Here is a 20,430-nt window from a genome sequence, read left to right as displayed (position 1 = left end):
CACAGTAAACATGTAAACACAAACCAACATGCAGTGGAAAAGCAAAATGGAACATCAGCCTGCTGTATCATACACACACAACATAATATTAGAACACCCCCCCTTACTTAGAAACTTGCAGTACATTCAGGGTGTTTCTTCCAAATGAAAGGTTTTTATGCGCCACCTATCGTATACATACAACATGGTTTTGGAATTGATACTCTGTACTTAGAATATACCGCCAGTATAATTACATTTCAAGTCTCTGGGTTGTTACCCCATCATTTCAGAAATGCTGCATGTTGGTCCCCTGGACTTACATGTATGTATCGGCACAGTTAGACCATTATTACACAGAATGACGAGCTAATGTGGGCTACGCATGCAGCAAGTAACGGCTTGTAAAATAAAGTGTTACCAATGTACTTTCTGTAGCTCAGTGTACATGACACGTGGAATAACCTGTATTTTATTTCAATAAAGTACAACCTGAGACTCTGCATCTCTCTTTCTGACACCTGGGCCTCTTGTGGCAGCTTCCTGAACCTCAGTGGACACAAACTTCCCTGCACCTGGTTCACAGAGCAAAGCTGCCTCCCTGTGAGACATGAAAGATGGTGAGCAGAGGACCTCATCTGAACCCAGCAAATGAGGTCAGCTCCAGGTCTGGGGGGCTGTGTGGTGGATGCGTGTATTATTATTATTTCATGGGGTAGTAGACTGAGTTGGGAGGTGAGTTGCACCCTGAAATAGGGAGCTGTGCAACACATCAAAGCAGTTGCAGCCTGGAACACAGATAGTGAATGGCAGGATCAGACTGTGGACTTCTGCTGATCAGTACAGGTAGAGAGATAGCTTCATCTGACTCCCCCCCATAAAAAAACAAAGTAAAGTAACCCAGTGAATTAGCTTAACTAAAACAAGATGCTGCTGAACATGTATTGAACAGTTGAGTACATATTTCATCTTTCAGTTTGTGAAAAGATTTGGGCTTCATCTTTTCAGCCGCTGACAAAATTCAAGCTTTGACTTTCTGTGTCCAATTTCAAAACAACATCTGGAGCTCGAACCTTCCTCTCTCTCTTCATTGTGCATGTGTCTTTGAGTGTGTCAGGCGGCCACAAAGCCGGTCAAATCCGAAGCTCTCCCTTGTTAAAATCTCACACTTCTTTCTCTCCCCAATCCTCTCAAAGCCGTCTACCGCGGAGCAAAGTGCCTTGTTAGATCAGATCTGTTGGCAATTCTCCTGTAATATGCACAGCTCACAAAGTTGGGATTATACAATTAAACTTTACATTTTTGCATTTCAAAGTTTAAGTCCACCATCAAAGCACAAACAACACAGAATTCAGATGCATAAAGATGTACCCTAATCAGAAATGCAAACAACTGGCTATTAGTTTATCACACTTCAGTGTCCATAAGCTAGTCCTCTCTCTGTATTCACTTGTCAGGCTATTTACCAGGAATGTGATTCTTCCCTCTCCTCTGCCACCCCATTCATCTGTCTCATTAGTTGTACTGCTGTAAAATCAGCTCTCAAATCTTCCTGCATCAAGGCTTTTCCTCTGGAGCAGACTTGCTCTGGTTGATTTGCTCATTCCCTCACATCCAGTCAGTCAGTGACAGCAAGTAGCTGCCACTATAGAAAGCAATACCTAAGTAGTGAAGTCCACAAGTTAAGTCTTGATTTCCTTGGTGGTGATTACTTTTCTGTTGGCTTGTTAAGAGAAAACTGGGGCCACCTGATGGCGTTTATACATAATCAATAATTGCATTTTTTAGGCACACAGATGTTGCTGATGAAGCAGTGCCTTAGAGAGCTGCCATGACTGTTCTGGACACAATATAGGTTGAGACAAGCCTGGCTTGTTCCAACAAAAAAAAACAAACACATTCATGGAAAAAACAGATGCTCCGCACTGGCTCTTTGCATTTCAAGGCAGCAGCATGCATTCGAGTCCAAGTAGGATTGTTGAACAGCATCTGAAACCTGACAATCACACCCACTCCATGCTCTCTAAGTGCATTTCCTCATTCACCAACTCCACCACATTTCTTGTGTATAAGCAAGTGCATCATCATGATGACTTTAGAGAAGAAACCGCCTAAAGCGTGCTCCGTCATCTGTCTGCTGTGTGTATGGCTTCTCACATCTTGCCACTTTCTAGGACAGCAGGGTTTTTCCTCGCTGTCTTCGAGCCTTGCAGTTTGAAACAAGTATAATCACGTTTGTCATTGCTTTATATGAACTACTATGTGTTATGCATATTTATGCCTTAAATGTCAAGCTGCGTTGTATTGCCTTGTGGCAAAGGGTCAACCCGACTGGATCAAAAGCTAGTTTGAGATATGATCAATAAAACAGCTTCTAAATCCACACATTTGGTCCCTGAGGACCTTTAGTGCCCTTTTATTGCAGCTGCTGGTTTAGTCCTAATTGTTTTTGTTCACATACAATTACCTCTTTAAAAAGTAGTCTGCCATTTTTGGAAACATGCTTATTTTTCTAGATAAAGAAGCTCGATACCAATCTCATGTATGTAGGATCAGTTAAATAGCTCAAGTACGAAGATGGCTAGTTTAGCTTAGCATTAATGACTGGAAACAGAGTGGAACAGTCAACCTGGCTCTATCCAAATGTAAAAAAAAAAAGCTCTCTCTCCTCTGATGATCCAAATTGATTTTGAAGACAATTGTAAAGCATGAACTTCCAGCCGACTTTTGCCTGCAGCATTTAATTTAGCTTCTCTTGCTAGACAAGAACCTGTGGAGGAAACGGCAACACAACAAAGGAAGACACCTTAGCTGGAAATGTGGAACTAAAATCCTCAAACCATCAAAGCCACATTTTTTTCCAGGATAATCTTTTGGATACAGTTTAATCTTTGTGCCCCACCTTTGCATACTAACACCGACTGTGAAGAAGTGCTGCCCTAGATGCGCCTCTCCTCTCCAGCAGTCATTTCTGTTATGCATCTCCCTCTGCCCTCTGTCCATCTAGCCTACTCATAACCTTTTCCATTATATCTCTCAGACTCCTTCTCCCTCCAACTCCCTTTCATTTTCTGTCAGTTTCCCTCCTTTTAATCCTTTCTTTTGGAGTTAGGATGCACAGCTCCTCACTTGCAGTTTCAAGGTCAGTTTTCAGTTAAAACCACAAGCAAAGCATCACAGATGCCCTGACTTTGGCAGTGACCCAGCCTTGAGCACAGAACTGTGGCTGCAGTCAGGGCTTTGGTGCACATGCAGGCCAGGATTCGACCTTTGCTTGCTTGGTTGTGTGGGTGGGGTCATTGCTGTATTTTGGCCATGCTGCTTGGGTGCATCAGTTTGTTTATCAGAGTTTGTCCTCTACTGTCACGTCGCTGTGTCAATACCCGAGGTTGCGTTCTGAGCACCTCTGGCAATGACTGTTCTGACCCCAGCAATCAGGCACAGACACAGCTGTGCACACTCATTCCTCATCTACATGTGTCACGCCACAGGCAAAGGATTTGTGGGCTTGTGCATAATTCTCTATGAATTCATGCATGCATGGATGTTTGTGAATTGAGAGAATGAGGCCATCAATGGGATTGCCTAGATTGTTTTCTTTCTCTGCAGATACTCCCCAGTGCTCAGGGGAGCACTAACCGTGGCAGTTTGCTGGCAAGCCGGGGCCCCCATTGATCATTTCTCACACAGTAAACAAACAGCAGCTCCGAGCTGACGACAGACTGCAGGGTGCCGACGGGCGGCGGCGAGCCCATAATCCTGCATTACCCAGCTGAGGGTTGCTTTGTACTGATAAAACTTTACAATATATAAAATAAATCATGAGGAATATTAATTAAACCCGAAGTCGGTATCAGCACACACAGCTTCAGCATCCCAATAACATTTTTTGCAATAAATGAGAAAGATATTAGGTTGGAGGTAGAGCAAAGAAGCCTATTGATTTATTTTTTTCAATCTGTTCAGGTCAATGAAGCTAATAATGTTAGATGATCCATCTGGGGCTGTGAATCCTGTTTACGATCCATGGGCTACAGAGAATCATGTTCTGTTCTACAGGAAGCCGGGAGGTTGCAGGTTGGATTTCCCCATTGTTGATACAAGCCTACAACGTATAGGTAGGCATACTCTTCCCTGACGATAACATGTCCAGCACATAAATATTTAACTGTGTGAGCACAAATGCAGAAACTCCCAACACCTGCTCCATATCCAGACAAGCAGGCTGATTCAGAAGGCTTCTACCCAAGAGGATGGAAGTTTTGTGAAACTTTCTCAAAGATCGAAGAAGACCTACTACACAAAACAGTCTGTATAATTAATTAAACTCCAAGTAGCTACACTGTAATTAAGACCTATATTATCAGTTTCCTTGACATGATACAAACCTCTTATTTTACACAACTAAACAATACAGGCGCTACATTCTTTTTGTGTAGCTCTATTTCTGGCAAGGAGGAAAATATAGTTTCTTTATTCTCCCCAGCTTCCTGATTGCAAATGAGGTGACAGTGTTCTTTGTATGCTCAATTGCTTCCTGGGTTGTGTTTTTTTTCTCTCCTCTTGCCGTGATGTCTCCTCGGGATCAAGACAAATCAGCCCTACAGAGAGAAACCCGCCGCTGCACCATTCACATTATATGCACTCACTACTCTTTTGCATTTGACAACATAATTACCAAAGCTGAGGCCCTGTGCAATTAAAAGCCAGTGACTGCTGACAGCGAGGGCTTGACTAGAGGGAACCCAGCAGGGACGGGACGGTGTTCTTGGAGAGAAACCGTCCTGGTGTTTTGTCAGAGCTGACAGCAACGCAGAGGGGATGGTGAGCATTGGGTAAAGTTTTGCCATCTCAGCAGGATTTACAGACACGCCATAATGATCTAGATGCCCCTGAAATGACCCCTTCTAGCAGGAATCTCCTTTGATTAGCATGTGGTAAAAGACAAGGCTGCAGAACCCTGGCTCCTCTCTGCTGCGGCTACAACCAGCACTGCTGGAATGTCTGCCATCCAATAACTGTTACCTTTCTGCATCAAAAAACATCACTCTTCACTACTTTTCATGAAGTTTCTCTTGCCCACCCTTTTCTTTACATTTCCTCTCTCTGAACCACAACATAGGGTTGAATCTTCCTCATGTACATACTATATTTAAATACAGAACATCCCACCATGCACAGAACTTAACAGCTAATAATGCCAAAAATGAAAAAGAACAACCCTAATTGTATAGTAATACTGCTCACTGATTTATTCCACTTAATAGTTTGAAAACCATTTACTGCAGAATACGCTGTTGTAGTAATCGAGTCCAGGACTTGAACTTCAGTCTGAATTGACTCGACTCGGACACTGATGACTCGGACTCAAGCATAGACTGCATCCAGAGTCAGAAGGTGGAGAGAAGGACTCCATTTTTATTTATTTATTTATTTTGTAATAATTTGGTACGATACTGATTTTACAACCTGCTCATTTGCACCATGCTGTATCTACAGTACCCACTTCCATCAGGTGTACCTCCACCTTCCTATAAATGATTATGTATCAAATTGCTAATATGGCGATGTAATACACAAGAGGTTCCGATAACCAAATATTTTATGTTATTGACTGAATTTTTATTAATTTTTTAATAGATGATAGAAAAATTTGAAAGCCATCAAGCATTTTGGCAGATTACCTTCAGTGATCTACACTAACTTAAAGCTATGTTATAGGCTCCTATAAATCCCAGATGTTCACTATGATGCAGAGGATGAAGGACAATAGAGATCTACTCAATGCACCTAGCTATCTGGGAGCTGACAGCCTGTTGAAGAGCCACAGACTGGAAGCAACGGAACGCGTCTGTGACCACTACAGATCACAGAGGGGCGCAGCTTTGCCTCTGGTGCAGAGGGAGCGCATGAAGACTTGAGACTCAGCTCGACTTGGACACTGGAGGCTCCAGACTAAACTCAAATACTGGGAACTTGATCACAGCTCTGGCAGAATACAGATTAAAATTTGCTGCAACTGTTTGCTATTGTGCAAAATATGTTCAGTAACATTCAGGGGTAAAAAGAAATGTTGCTTGTTATTTCCCTCTGAATTGAATGAGAAAGTGTGTTGAAATTTTTGTCGCAGTGTAGTATATACTTAACAGCTAGCATTTAAGCCATATATTTTTCTGGGGAGCTGGTGGTCCACAAAACAGAGCTGAAAAGACAAAGTGAGAGATATCGTTATAATATAATATTACTGAGAAACTAGGTGCAACAGTTCTGGCTAAAACAACAGCAATGCAGTCAGATTCATACAAGTCCGATGACTCAGTTACCAGCTGACAGAAATGTCCCTTGGGTGGGACACACACACACACACACACACACACACACTGAGGCATGCGCTCGCACAGGTCTGCCTGTGAGCTTGAGTGCATGAATACACAGCCGAAGGGAAATAAGTGTCTGAAGAATTCTATCCCTGCCTGCATCTATTTTTATGGTAATACGTGCAACACTCCTGTGCATTCAACATATATCAAAAATATAATTTCCACTTTTTAATGAAGAAAAATTACCAACTTGTAGCTGCACAGCTTGTTAGACAAACAAAATAACTGGAGTTCCTGTTTGGCAACATGGCTCCAACCTTTCCAAATGAGCTCTCCATCACAAGTAATCAATAAGTGTCAGCCCTCGTTCCACTCACAGCGCGGCAGCTTTCAACAAGTCCAGACTTTGCATTGTTCTGCCAGGCCAACCAGTGTCATGGCTACAGATTAATCAGGTATATGGTGCCAACAGTACTCCTCTTATCAAATGATTCAACTGCAAACTTTTTGTTTCATTTTCTCTCCATCTGGAAAGCAGAACAAAGTGGAATTACTGGGAACATATGTAAACAACGCACCTACAAACAATATGTTCTATACTCTACCCACCCAGATCAGCTCTAAGATAAATACCTGAGATGATAACACCCTGTATCACAACAGTAACTAAGCTACTTTCACATCAATACAAATCTTCAGTACCATTCCACAATTTCACAACAAGTGTGCATGAAACAATCAGTGCTGAAATAATAAAAATGACAACATTCCACCCCTTGAGCAGGAGGATGACTGTAATAGCATTTTCATTAGGGTGTTTATTGGCTGTTTCTGAACAGATACACTATTTGTTTATGAAAAAGCAGAGAATGGCAGTTTGGGTTGTAAAACAACCCGAGATAAGTAAGGCAGTGATGTATTAAAAATAAAATGCTCTGGGGCTTAATCATCCTCGTATCAGCAAGGCGACTTTCTTTTAGCCCATGAACTGCTGTCAGTAGTCGTTGCCTTTTATTCAGTGTGCTTTTTCTAATAACTTTTCAACATTGCAGACCACAGCTGATGTGCTCTTCTCAAACTGGCAAGTTTTCTAATCCCACTTAGAACTACAAATGAGAAACTGTTCAGACATGACTAGAAAAATGCTTTTTTTTTAACAAGTGGCTGACACAAAGCAACAAAAGACGTCATCAGCCAGACTCAGCAACAGAAGATGATGCCTGCTGCTCCTTGTCTTCCATCCTAGTTTAGTATGTTTGCTGATTAGCACTAAACAAGAAGTACGGCTGAGGCTGATGGAAATTAATTTTGCAGGTAATTGATTATAAACCAATATATGAGACAAATGGATATTTTGACCTGATGATGACATAATTCACTTAAAAACCACAAACTTCAACCTGATGGGGGCGCTGAAGGTAAAATAAGAGGCTCACCAAAGTCAGTATTCCTCCTAAGCACCATAGCAATGTGTTCGGACCAACACTGACATTCAGTCACATGGTTAGAAAGGCTGAAGAGAAAACACATTACAGCCAAAATGTAGCTTTGCTGGTTATGCTTAAATGTCAGGAATTGGAACCATGGTAAATGAGTAGGTATACTGATCTTTAAAAGATGTTTGTGTTAAAATACATACACATTTAAAAGTAGTAATGTCTCTTGTTGTGTTAGTTTGCCCTCCAATGGACATACTGTAATTCACAGTTTTTTTAGGACAAATAATTGAAAATTTTTGACGGTACTGCTGTGGAGTATATAACCTCAGTGGACAAGTCCAGGGCAGCTGCAAGGTTTAACTCCCCTCTTTCATTTTCTATCTGACTCATCACCTGAAAGCCACCTGGTTCTCTCTGGGATCTCCTGGGATGGTATGCTTCTGTCAGCATTTTTGGAGTGACCTTTGAAAGTCAACACACCAGATTTTGAAATTGCAAACATCCGTGTCCTGGTATCACTTATTATGTGTACTTGTGCAATTTTCTCATTAAATTCCTGAGGCATCATGAAATTGAGATAATTTATTATTGCCCCCTCCTGTTTCTGTGCCTACAGACCCATCATGCTTCTGCTTCTCACTACCCTCACAGTTCTTCCCCTCCCCTATTTTCATTACCTTCTGCCCTCTTCTTCACTATCCCACTGGGGGTCCACCAGTGCCAAAGACAGGTGCACACTCCTAAAGCCTTCCCCAAAATCATAACCCACAAGCAACCTGTAAAGTACGTAAGCACTCCAACTCCCCTCATCACAAGTGCTCTTAGCAAGTCCCTGCTAGTGAAACACCTTTAAGATTTGCTGTTGGCTCAAATCATATAAAATAATTTAAGAATTCCATATCCCAAAACAACACATATACAATGGCTTAAATATAGCTTACAGGAGTTAGATGATGCCAACTAAATTGCCAGATCTATCGGGATACAGTTTCAGTGCTTGTAGTATTGAGCTGAGAATTTATTTTTCATTCAGTCAGCCTGAAATAACCCAGTTGTTCAAAGAATGAAAGCAATTTAAAACAAATGACTAATGGAGGTACAGCCAATGACATATTGATTTAGAAATTATGGTACCTGCTCCTAAATTTCTCTCATGTCTTGGAAACGTGCAGGGAGTAAATTGCAGCAGTTTTTCAACATGATAAAATCACACAGCTAATTATTTTTTGCAATTGGTGTCACAATGTTTAGTTCCCTCTGGTGAACTCAGCTTAACTTTTATCATTACCAGACACAACCTCCTCCTCGTCATAGTGCTGCTGTCTTTTCTTCACTTCCACATGTTATCTCATCTTAAAGAGCAGGCCAGTGATAAACACTGATGAAATAAAGCCAGTCTCCATTTCCGGGGAAGGAGCCACTGACCTCTGATGTGAAGTCAGTGAGGTCTGATCTGATGCTACCCACTCCTCAAATTAAAAGTTGGCATCCTCTGCCTCCACAGGCATCACGTTTGTCCCTAGGAGGTGGTTTCAGTGCAGTTTGTATGATCCTGTGAAATAAGCTTACTTACAGTAAAAATACCTGGCATCATAACAAGATCTCACGCCTCAGAAATCTGCTAATTACTGACACTTTCCCATCAGTGTCATACATATAAATACAGGTGCATTTGTCATTAAACTCACCATAGAACATTAATTCATATGTACATTAGCCTCCCAAAGATCCTATGGATAAATCTTGGGTAGTAAAGACACTAAAATGTGAAAAAACTGAAACCAGTGCCTGCTGTTCCAATTTGCCTACCACTTGTAAAGATAACTGCCAGATGGCCGGACCACAAGGAATTAATGTGAAGTTATTTTAGAAAGGACTCATCTTAAAGGAGAAGGATGGTTGGGAAAACAATGTCTCATCCCTTCTGTTGGCATCACTCTCAGTGGAAGCGTTGCACCAAAGTGAGCAAAAGTTAACAAGACACCAAGAGGAGAGGAAGGAATGTTTAGGATGGAGACAGAACATAGTGAGCAAAGTCCTTTGGAAAGGTTCATCTGAGGTCAGGTGCACTGCTGCATGGGCGATTATGAGTTGGAGCAATAATAAAAACTGCACCCAATTAGTTTCTGTAGTGCATCTGCAAATATCAATACAGAAAATGTGACTAAGGATTTCTGTCATCAGTCTTTAGAAGTTCAATCTGTTGAAAGTTCCTCAGATCTCTCAGAGATTCTTCTGTTTATCAATCTCAAACACTTGGATTAAATGAGATGGTAAACTGTTTTATCATTCCTGGTTGCTCTGTCTTATTTTACCACTGTGGACTGTCTGTGGCTGAAGAACATCATTCTGTGCAACTGAATTAACTACAATGTCAAACAAGCAAATGCTTCCTCATTGGTTTACATCATGGAAACACATTAAAACCTGTGCTCCAATTGTGCAGTGTGTACCAATTCCAAGCTGCTTTTCAGTAGGTTATGTTGATACTTGAAGAGTGACAAAATTATGTATAATCAAAGTCAGCAGGCATACTAAAAGGCTTTATGTTTGAGTGTGCTGTTGAATTTTCTCCTATAATTCTGTGCACCATAGAAACAACAGGAGCAGCTCACAGCATGAAAACAAATTCTGGATGGTTATTAAGTCAACTAGGAACATCCTGGAGATCAAACATATGCACCATGTCATAAAAGCTATGACATATTTAGGATACATACAGTTGTCTGATTGGTGTCTGTTAGAGCACATATTTCATCTTTTTTTTGGTCAGTATTTTTTAGAACACTAGTTCTAATGGTGCAAATTGTGAAAATAAAATGTACATTGTACTTTATCCAGTTAATTTGGAATAAAGAAGCAGCAACTGTATCCACAATAATACGATATCCACACAATATCCCAAATGCACAACAGCATCAGGCATAAAACAGTCCAGTTCAAAGGTCATTACAGAAAGCATGTGTCCGCACTGTATTTTGAAAATCTCTCCAATTTTAGTGCGACCTTGTCTAGACCTTTGGCATTTCAATTTTTATTCACTGTGGTTCTCCTTCATGAGCTCCTCTGCCACAATTGAATTAACATTCCATTTTTATATTCTGTCTGTCTTTCCTACATAATACATAGTGCAAGAACAAAGAAAGGCTTTCCTCTGGACACTAGTCGCTTTACTATCTGGTTTCCTCTTTAAGCAAATTACTTTTATGGTATTTTTAAGAGAATGTCATATGACAGTCTTGATCTCTCCACTCTAGTATGAACAATACTGTTGAAAGTGCACCTGCACTTGTACAGATTACTGAATGGGCCTACTGTGCCCAGGGGGCCCTTATTACTTCACGGTTGTCTGATCTATCAACTGACTACAAAAGTCACAAACCAAGAAAAAAATAATTATGCAAGTTACAAAACTAAAAAAAGAGAACGAGAAACAAAAAAGGCCTCAAATCCAACAAAGTGACTACAAATACACAAAAAGAAAATCACATAGAGATGCAAAACAAACACATGAAAAAGAGACACAAAGAGTAAAAACAGAAGGTGTGAAATGACCAAAGAGATGCAAACCCAGTAAAAATACACACAAAATGGCTAAAAAGAGACGTAAAACAAACATACAGAGACACTGACTATAGATATGTGGTTGTGCCATCTGTCTTGCTTCTTTGTCCTCAATCATATAAAGTCCACTGGCCATTTGGCGCAGTGACATATGTAAATGCACACCCACAGACACATGCACATTGAGACAGCCTTCATTATAAACACCAATGCTACAAAAAAGATTTTTAAAAAAACATTCACAATGCATCTGCAAACCGGCAACAGCCTTTCTAAAGCAACAGGTGTAACCGCAGCAGCAGACTATGTTTGACTGAGGGGATTCTCCAAAATTACAGTTGTGCAATACTTCGTAAAAGCCATTAAAATACAAACAAACAAAAGCAGGACATAATGATGGCAACAATGCAACGACAGCGCACAACTATAAAAGCATGTTCTTACCCTTTGACAGGTTTCTGTCTTGTGTTCCTGGAAACAATGTGCACAGAATATTTGTATATGGTGATTCAGCCTGTTTTGGCCCATTTGGACGTCAGTCTGCTTTTAACTAGTCCAAGTTTTGACAAAAACCTCCTCGTTAACACTGAGTACAGGTAAAGTCAAATAGTCTGACTGTTGTATTGGAAACAATGACTGTAATTTCCTTCCTCTTGCTAATTTAGCTTTGTTTTCTTTAATAAATTGTTTAAATTGTCCATTTTCGTCCAAAACATCTGCCTCCAGATCAACTACGTATTCAGGATTGATACAGCCGATCCAATTCGGGGCCGTTATTTTGATCTTGGGTCAGCTTCTTCGCCCTCACTCAGGTTCAGTGGATTGACAGAGATAAACCACGATTTGGCTTCACTTTCAAAGTTGTCAGAATCATCCCATGTACCGGACACTTAATCCCTAATGAGTTGATTAGCCCAGAACTTCCTCGTTTATTTATCTACTATCTCAGTATGCTGGATCCGAACTGCAGATAGCCAGAATTTGCAACGGGCCTCTTGCGCCCTTTATGCAGCAGTAGATGCGCCTGTCAAGGTGAGGTTGGCGGCAGCTGGGGACTCGATCTGAATGAAATGGTCGTGAGGCAGGGTCGTGATCAGCTTGGCTGGTGCCTTCACCAAAACTACAGCTAAGGGCCCAGTTGCAGTTGTTTTCACATTAGCTTTAAGCTGCCTGACGGTCCTCCTGCTGGGGATCTGCACATGTAGCTGACTAGATGATGCTGAAATATTTAGTCAAATTAGGGATTTTCAGTCAAGCTGTTCTTGAGCCAACGTGCTTTTGTCACATTGTCCAAACATCTATCCAATCAGCTAATTCTGCTTTAAGGGGCAATAGGAAACATGATTCTGGCCAACTGGGGCCTTGTGCACTAATCCACACCAGATCTGTAGAGTGTGATCCATTCTCTCTTTGCATATCATCCATTACAAACTGATTAGCAGTTTTGTAGCCTTCAGCCCTAAACTAACAACACTCTTAAGCCTCAGTTAAGATAACAACAGCAGAACACCACAAAGTAATGTGATGCCTTAAACAATGGCATGCGTAGGAGTGTCTGAACTAAAAACAAAACTGAAATATTCCAATCCGAAAGCAGCACATTTATTCTGTTGACACCACAGTGGCTCCTTGTGAAAGAGATGGGCTATGAAACAGCTGACTTGACTTTAATTGCTAAGCAAAACATTTAATTTCTACCCTGCAGACAAACTCTTTTCATTAGTTGTTTACAACAAAAGAACCTTTGCATATTCAACTGTGCTTTTTCTCTCTCTCCTTTTGTCGTACACGACTGCAAGTAAAGGCAAACACTAAGCTAGGATACAGCACTGACATTCATGAAGTGTACAGTAACAGACTAAGGTACTGTAAAGGTTGATAGAGTTCTCATAATCTAGTCTTCTGAGAAGATCGCCATATACACTCCAAGCCTGGAGGACAAGTTCAGCTCTCAGCAAAAGAACAAAAAGCTAAATTAAGGTGTACACATTCTGTATTTGCATCACTGTCAGTTTGCACAAAGACCAATGGAGTGAGTAAATATTTTACATCTCCCTTTTAATTTGTACACCTCAGGCTTTTTGCCATCATTTGGGCTTGACTTGATCGTTTCAGCCCACCAGTCATGACACCAGTCATACGTCTGCACAGTGGTACCCACTAATTCAATTGGCAAGTAAAAGAAAAAGAAGACAGATGCAAACAAGGATAATCAGTCCCCCTGAGAAGCTGCTGCTAAGGGTTAAACTAGTGCCCTGGCTGCCAGTGGTCATTAGCCACTGCAGCTAGTGCCAGATCTGACAGAGCATGGGGATGTTTAGGACTCAGAGATAATTTGAAAGAAGCCCTATAATTGGCTGCAATCTGTCTGACAGCTTTGAGTGGACATCCGTGGGGTAACTGTATCAATAAATCCTGCTGATTTGAGCCTGAAACCTCGCTACCCTCTGCCAGCAGTATGGGGTCTATTTCAGAAATCTAATGGTCATTCCTGGAAGTTGCTAAATCCTCAAAGCCTTTAAACTTAGGAGATAGTGTGTGTTTGAACAAATAATGAATAAATTACTTTTTTGTCCTGAATCGAAGCTGGAAGAGACGCACAGTTCTGCTCACTCACCGGCAGCACACCTGAAAGACATTCATGTCACTGCACTCGGTTGTGTGTAGAATTGTGAGGTTTGCTCGGCCGCTCTGGCCTCCCTCACCTTTCCTACTGTCTCTTACCCATTAACACTAATCACCTTCACCTGTTCCTCACTCCCTTATCACCAGCTGTACTTGATTAGGTCACTCACTATATTACCCGGTTTCACTCCTCAGTCACTTGTCAGTTTGTTCTGGTCTCTAGGCCATTTTTTCTCCGTGCTCTTTCATTGTTTTGTATGTATTTCTCCCCTAGCCAGCTACTGTTTTGTGTAATAAATCACTGCTTGCATCTAAGTCGGCTACCTGGGTCCGCCTCTTTCTCGTTCGCTCACTGACAGGTGCGAACGGCACATAACAAGAATGAATATGTGATCGCCTCCAAACATGGGAAACTGCAGGATGAAGTCAGCATGCCTGTTGGACTGCCCGTTTACTCCCCATAGATATGGATGGATAAGAGACCGGGTCCGGCTGCAAACATCACCTTTCTGAACCTGTGAATTACTGTGAAGCTGCAAAACCAGAAACCAATGAGTGCTCCCACAGATCTAGTATCTTTAATGAGATGGTGTCACTGGAGCAGAGCATGATCAGATAAAAGACGAAATAGGTGTCCTATGACTTGACAGCAGAGTGTCGACCGCACTCTTGCTCCATCATGCACATCAGAATAACCACACACCAAAAACTGTGCTTTTTATTAACAGAATAACCGTGATAACTAACAGTCCAGTGATCATTTCATTTCCTGATCAATGTTGTGACATACAGCCAGGACCATTCACTGCTGCTTTTGGTCACCTGTATGAAACAAACAAACAAAAAATCTCACACATTCTCTGTGTTCAAGTTGTTTTCTCTCACCAGCTTTAGGAATTTCAATAAGATAACTCTTGTTTGTACAGTATGTGAATTAAAAAAAAAAAAATCCAGTGAGTTTTTATTGTTTGTTGGCTTAGAGTACAAAGAGTGTGCTACTGAGCTGCTGTGTAAAGGGGTGCACTGGTGTCTGAAGGACGTTAATGTACTTACTGCGCTGCTCCTAATGAGGCAGCACTTTGCCACTGAGGCCACAATGGTTCTTGATGATTAAGCTCCCCAGAATTCTTTCTGTCATGCCTTTGCAGTCCTCTGTCTCTCTCAGTATGAGTGTCTCCTACTTTCTACCTGCTCTGTGTTTTATTCACATGGTGACAACCACAAATACCAGAAACACATTAAATTAGTGGAGAGCACTGTGCCTATTAATTTCACAGTGGATAAGAGGAGGGAGAGCAACCAGAGTCCTCTGGCTCCTGCTAAGACAGAGAAGAGGATGGAGATGTGCTATCATCGAATGGCAAGAAGAAAGATGATCATAATGCATGGCAGCATGGCAGATGCTCACATCAGTCAAAGGAGACGACACAAGTGAAGACATCGACCCTGGTGTAATAGACTTCTGCCTTAGCCTCAGGTGCTGCCAGCACTATTAGTCACCCCGTTCCCTCGATCGCTCTGCTACAGACAGACAGCGCCCTGAGAAAATGAATGAATCAATAGGAAAAACAATAATCTTTCAAAGATCTCAGCACCACAGGCTACAGAGCTACTCACACTCCATCTGAGCCCTCAGTAGGTACGGTGACTAGGAAGTGGCTGACAGAAGTCCTTCTCAAGCCTCAATGAGAGGAACATGGTACAACAACAGAAACCACTATTTGGACCAGTGATTGATTTTCTGAGGTTCCTCTGTGCCCACGATTGCTTCTCCAGACAGTCTGTCCTTGCTGATCCTACAAATGTCCTTAAATCACAGGCACTGCCCATTCTAAAACACTGTTAAACAGCATCGTCATAAGTAAAACACTGATTTGAGGCGTGAGCTGTAAACCAAATGTTGTTGACTGGACTATTAACCTGCTGCATGGAACTGAATGTTTTATGAAGTGATTACAGGATCCGAGCGATCAACACAAAGGTTTCACTGGTTCATTGGGATGATGATTGTCTGCTATACACGTGGAGGGCGTGAGCTGAATCTGAAATCAAATCAAATGATTAAAAAACACATGGATGAGTTACTGTCTATTAAGTCTTTTTTCGTGATCTCTGTTATTACATATTATCTTCTGTTTTTATTTTTCAGCCATTTATATTTACTGTTATGAGCTGTGTAGGCCTTATTCTGAGCAGTGTCCTGCACAGAAACCACCCTGTTAGGAAACCATATTATTGTTTATAACATCATATGGGACCCATGGGTGCCAAGATGGGCACCTGTTCATTAAATCTCCATCTGGCTCTGCAGAGAAGTTTGGACATAGTTATGTGAACAACAGAAATGTTTTCAAAGCTCCAAATAAAAAACAGAATGTTAAAATGCAGCGTAGGAGTAGGGTCTTCAGACAAATTACCCGGCCTGTCCCTGTGCTCAGCGGAACGTATAACCATGGCTGGGAGCCACGGCGCATTCGAAGTGCTCAGCTGTCATAATAGTAATAATGAATCCACTTTTATTTCCAATTAAAATGTTCCTAATAGCATTGTGGTTGCATTGATTTCTCTGCAAATGGCCATTCATCTAAGAACATTTACACTGAGGCATCCTGAGGGATCTGAATCACGCTCATCACACACTGGCTCCAAGTACAAACAAAGAGGAACTGATAAGTAAATAGCCCGTAAGAGATTTCTGCTTATGCATGTGTATATGAGTGTGTCAGAGCACAAATGCCTACTTTTAAATGGCTGCTGCTCAGTGGATTTTTGGAGACACTGATAATGATGGAAATCTCTAAACAATTGCACTCTCCGACCAATCTTTCTCTCTCTGAGCTGCTGAGATGTAGCAGAAATACAGGCAGGAAGAGGGAGATCACTTTTTTACTTGACAGCTGTTACGGCTGGCAGCGAAAATTCAAAATGAAAGAGATGTCTTGATTTGAAGACAGGCTCTTTATTTTATCCACCAATCCCACTCCATTTCCCCAAAACAGGTAATAGGCTATACATGCACTCCTGCATATACAGACGTGAGGACGGAGTGCACATAGCCCACTTACCTGACACCTGCAGACGCCCACAACTTATTATGCAAGCGTACAAGTTTTCCAGTGTTTTAATTAGGAAATGTGAGCATGATAATTGAAAGTTGACTTTTGTATGTGACTGATTGAAGAAGACTCAGGACAGGAGAGGTTCCCAGCTCGGGCAATTTACTTAATGAGCTCGGGTGAACATTGCACATACCACAGCATCATAATATGTTACAAACCTCATAAAGAATCAGTTTGACTTGTGTTTATGGAGGCAAGAGAAATTCCTGGCATCTACACTCTAACTTTATCCTAACTTAGTTACCTTTCATGGTGTGTCTAAACTTGTATAGCAATTCCTGGCATCTACACTCTAACTTTATCCTAACTTAGTTATATTTCATGGTGTGTCTAAACTTGTATAGCATCTTAAACAGAGGCTACAATGCAGGCTTAGAGGCCCAGTGGAACATTGTACAACCTAAATGGTTATGTTTAAAATACATACATGTTGCAGTAAACAAGTGTTTCAAATGTTCCTGGCATATGACCAGTCACATATGACCACCTGCTGTTGCATGTAACATACTTTATATAGATCCTGAAGTAATGTTAAGCAAAATTACGGACATTAATGGTGAACACAGTGAATATTAAACCTGCTCAACAACTCCAAGTTAGTTTTGTCTTTAGCTCTTAGCTGAGGGTTAAATCAATTTATCAAAGTATGGAAGAACTGTAACCTGATGAATGTTAAATATCTTTTCAAAACAACACACATGAAATTACCTAAATACACATGTTTAATCAAAATACAGATTTTCCTTTAAAGGTTGATTTCATGCTTGGCTTAGCTTCAGATGACAGGACTGCTGAACTATGACTAAGAAAATAAGTTATAAATTTGAAAATCAATCATAAGCTCAATTAATGCACAAAGAGTCAATAATAGATTAGAGAAAAAGTGAGAGGGAGCCATACCCAAAAGGCAATCAGGAGTCCACAGTAATTATGCTAATGATTTGGATTTGCTACTTCATTAACCACCATTTTGAGCTGGTTGATCACAAGGGTACCTCTGCAAGTCTCCGTAGCAACTGTGTGGGGAAACCAGATGAGACACAAAGAGAGTTTGTGTCTGAGTGTGCCTGTGCATGCAAGTATGTGGACACGTGCTAATGACTACATCTGGTAAGTGCTGTAGAGACTCTGCAATCACTTAGATTCTGTCTGTGGGAGGAGTTAGTACTGTCCAGTATGTATTCCCAGTTAAATGGCTTTTTTCTTTGGCATGAGCATATACAGATGCAGGATTGCCCAAGTATTTCAACTGACTGACAAATTAACATCATTTATAATGTTTTTAATTATTTCTAAGGGGTTAAAAAAACAGCGGTTGCCCAATTTGTGATAAAAAATTCCTCGAGATTCAGGAAATAATTTCATTGGGAAATAGCAGGTGGGAGCAAAGCTCAAATGAAGTTGCACATTCTGACAAAACCTTGGTGAATATATAGATTTTTCTTGTGTTTTTGTTGAGTATAGAAATAGAATAAGTCTCAGAAACCACTGATCTGCATAGAATACAACCACTTGGCCACATCCAGTGTAAACATGATACTAAGCTAATGATCCTGAGCAGGATTAGTGCTTTTGTGAAAATGCAGGAATTGTCCAGGGAGCCTGTACAGCCTGTGGAAAAGCAATTCACTGACTAAATGAAAATGTATTACCAATGGTTCATTTCACATTTATCATCAACCTGAATCACAGGCTTTCTTTTGCAGATATCAAGATTAATTGTTGGCTCAACAAAGACAAAGGTAAAATTGGCTCTTTTATATTCAAAGGATGTCAACCAACAGCGGACTATAGTTTTCTGTGATCATTTATTTTGAATGTAATTTAAATGAGCAGAAATAAGATGGTACGGTTGAAGGAGAAAGCCTGTCAAAACACAGCCAAGTCATTTTATCTTGGTATTTTCAAACACTGCGATAATGGATTTGTCTTTGTTCTCAGGCATGAGTCTACAAATATGGCCTAAAGAGGCTGTGTCTGTTTGATTAACAAAACACTGCATTGAGCGAGCGCTTCACAGACCTTTCACTCTCAGTCTGCAGCTTCCCTCTGGATGTGCTCACTTGACCTGGCCCAGTGCAACTCCTAACCACACACTACAGCCACAGTGTACAGTGTAGCTACACTACAGTGGTACTTCAGTCAATTCTAGCCAAAATCCCAAGGTTTTACAAATATTCCAACTGTGTCAGGTGAGAAATGTGTAAGAAATGACTTGCAAGACTTCTAAATTTCCATCTTGATGCAGCGCAGTAGACATAAACATTTTGGATTTCAGGTTTTGACTCAGCCTAAGTGTGATATTGCATCAGTGAAGTGCTGGAAAAAGTAGACAAAGAAAACAGCGACTTCAGAAAGATTGAACTTTAAATGGATAAAATTGCCATTTAACCCATCAGACTAGGCTCAAAAACCCATAATTGTAAACAAAAGTATTCAGACCCTGAATTCAGTACATTGTAAAAGCCCCTTTGGCAACAATTACAGCTACGAGTCTTCTTGGACAAGTCTTTACAAGCTTTGCACACCTGGATTTGAGTTTATCATACCAAATTGGAATGAAGACACCAGTGAACTCCATTTTCAGAGGTTCTGCAGGGCTTAAGTCTGGGCTTTGGCTGGGCCACTCAAGGGCAGTCAAGTTGTTCTGAAGCCACTCCAGTGTTGCCTTGTTTAAGGTCATTGCTGTGTCTCAGGTTGTGTGCACTCTAGGCCAGGTTTAGTCTTCAAGGATTTCTCTTTATTTGTCTAAATTCATCCTACCCACCATGCTTTACTGTAGGGATTAGCCAGGTGAAGAGCAGTGCCTGGTGTTCACCAGACATAGTGCTTGGAGTTCTGCCCAAAAATTTACATTTTTGTGCCAGACCGAACTTTTCTCAGATCAGAGAACCTTTTTCAGCAGGGTCCCAGAATCCTTTAAATGCTGTTTGGCAAATTCTGGGTGAGCTGTCATAAGCCTTTTATTCAAAGTGCCTTCAGTCTAGCTACTCTACCATAAAGGCCTGTGTGGGGAAGGGCTGCTGAGACAGTCGTCCTACTGAGACTCTGCTGGGAGGAGAGTCCTGGTGGTTCTAGACCTCTTCCATTTACAATTAATGAGACCACTGTGCTTCTGGGAACCTTGATCTATCTCATCATAGCATGGGATTAACATGTGGTGTGTGATATAGGTGTGTGCCTTTCTAAACTATGTCCAATCAATTCAGTCATTCAAGCTTGCTCCAATCAATTTCTAGACATATCTAAGAAAACAGGATGCACCAACTAGTTTGGAGCACAACAGCAAATGGGTTGAACAGCAAGCATACCAAACATCTATGCAAAGCCGACATGTTCCCATCCAAATGTAGTTCTTTAAGCCTTCAGTTGTTAGAACTAATT

Source organism: Monopterus albus, unplaced genomic scaffold (assembly GCF_001952655.1).
Source record: "Monopterus albus unplaced genomic scaffold, M_albus_1.0 scaffold178.1, whole genome shotgun sequence".
In the NCBI taxonomy this organism is placed as follows: Eukaryota; Metazoa; Chordata; class Actinopteri; order Synbranchiformes; family Synbranchidae; genus Monopterus; species Monopterus albus.
This window is presented reverse-complemented; position numbering follows the sequence as displayed.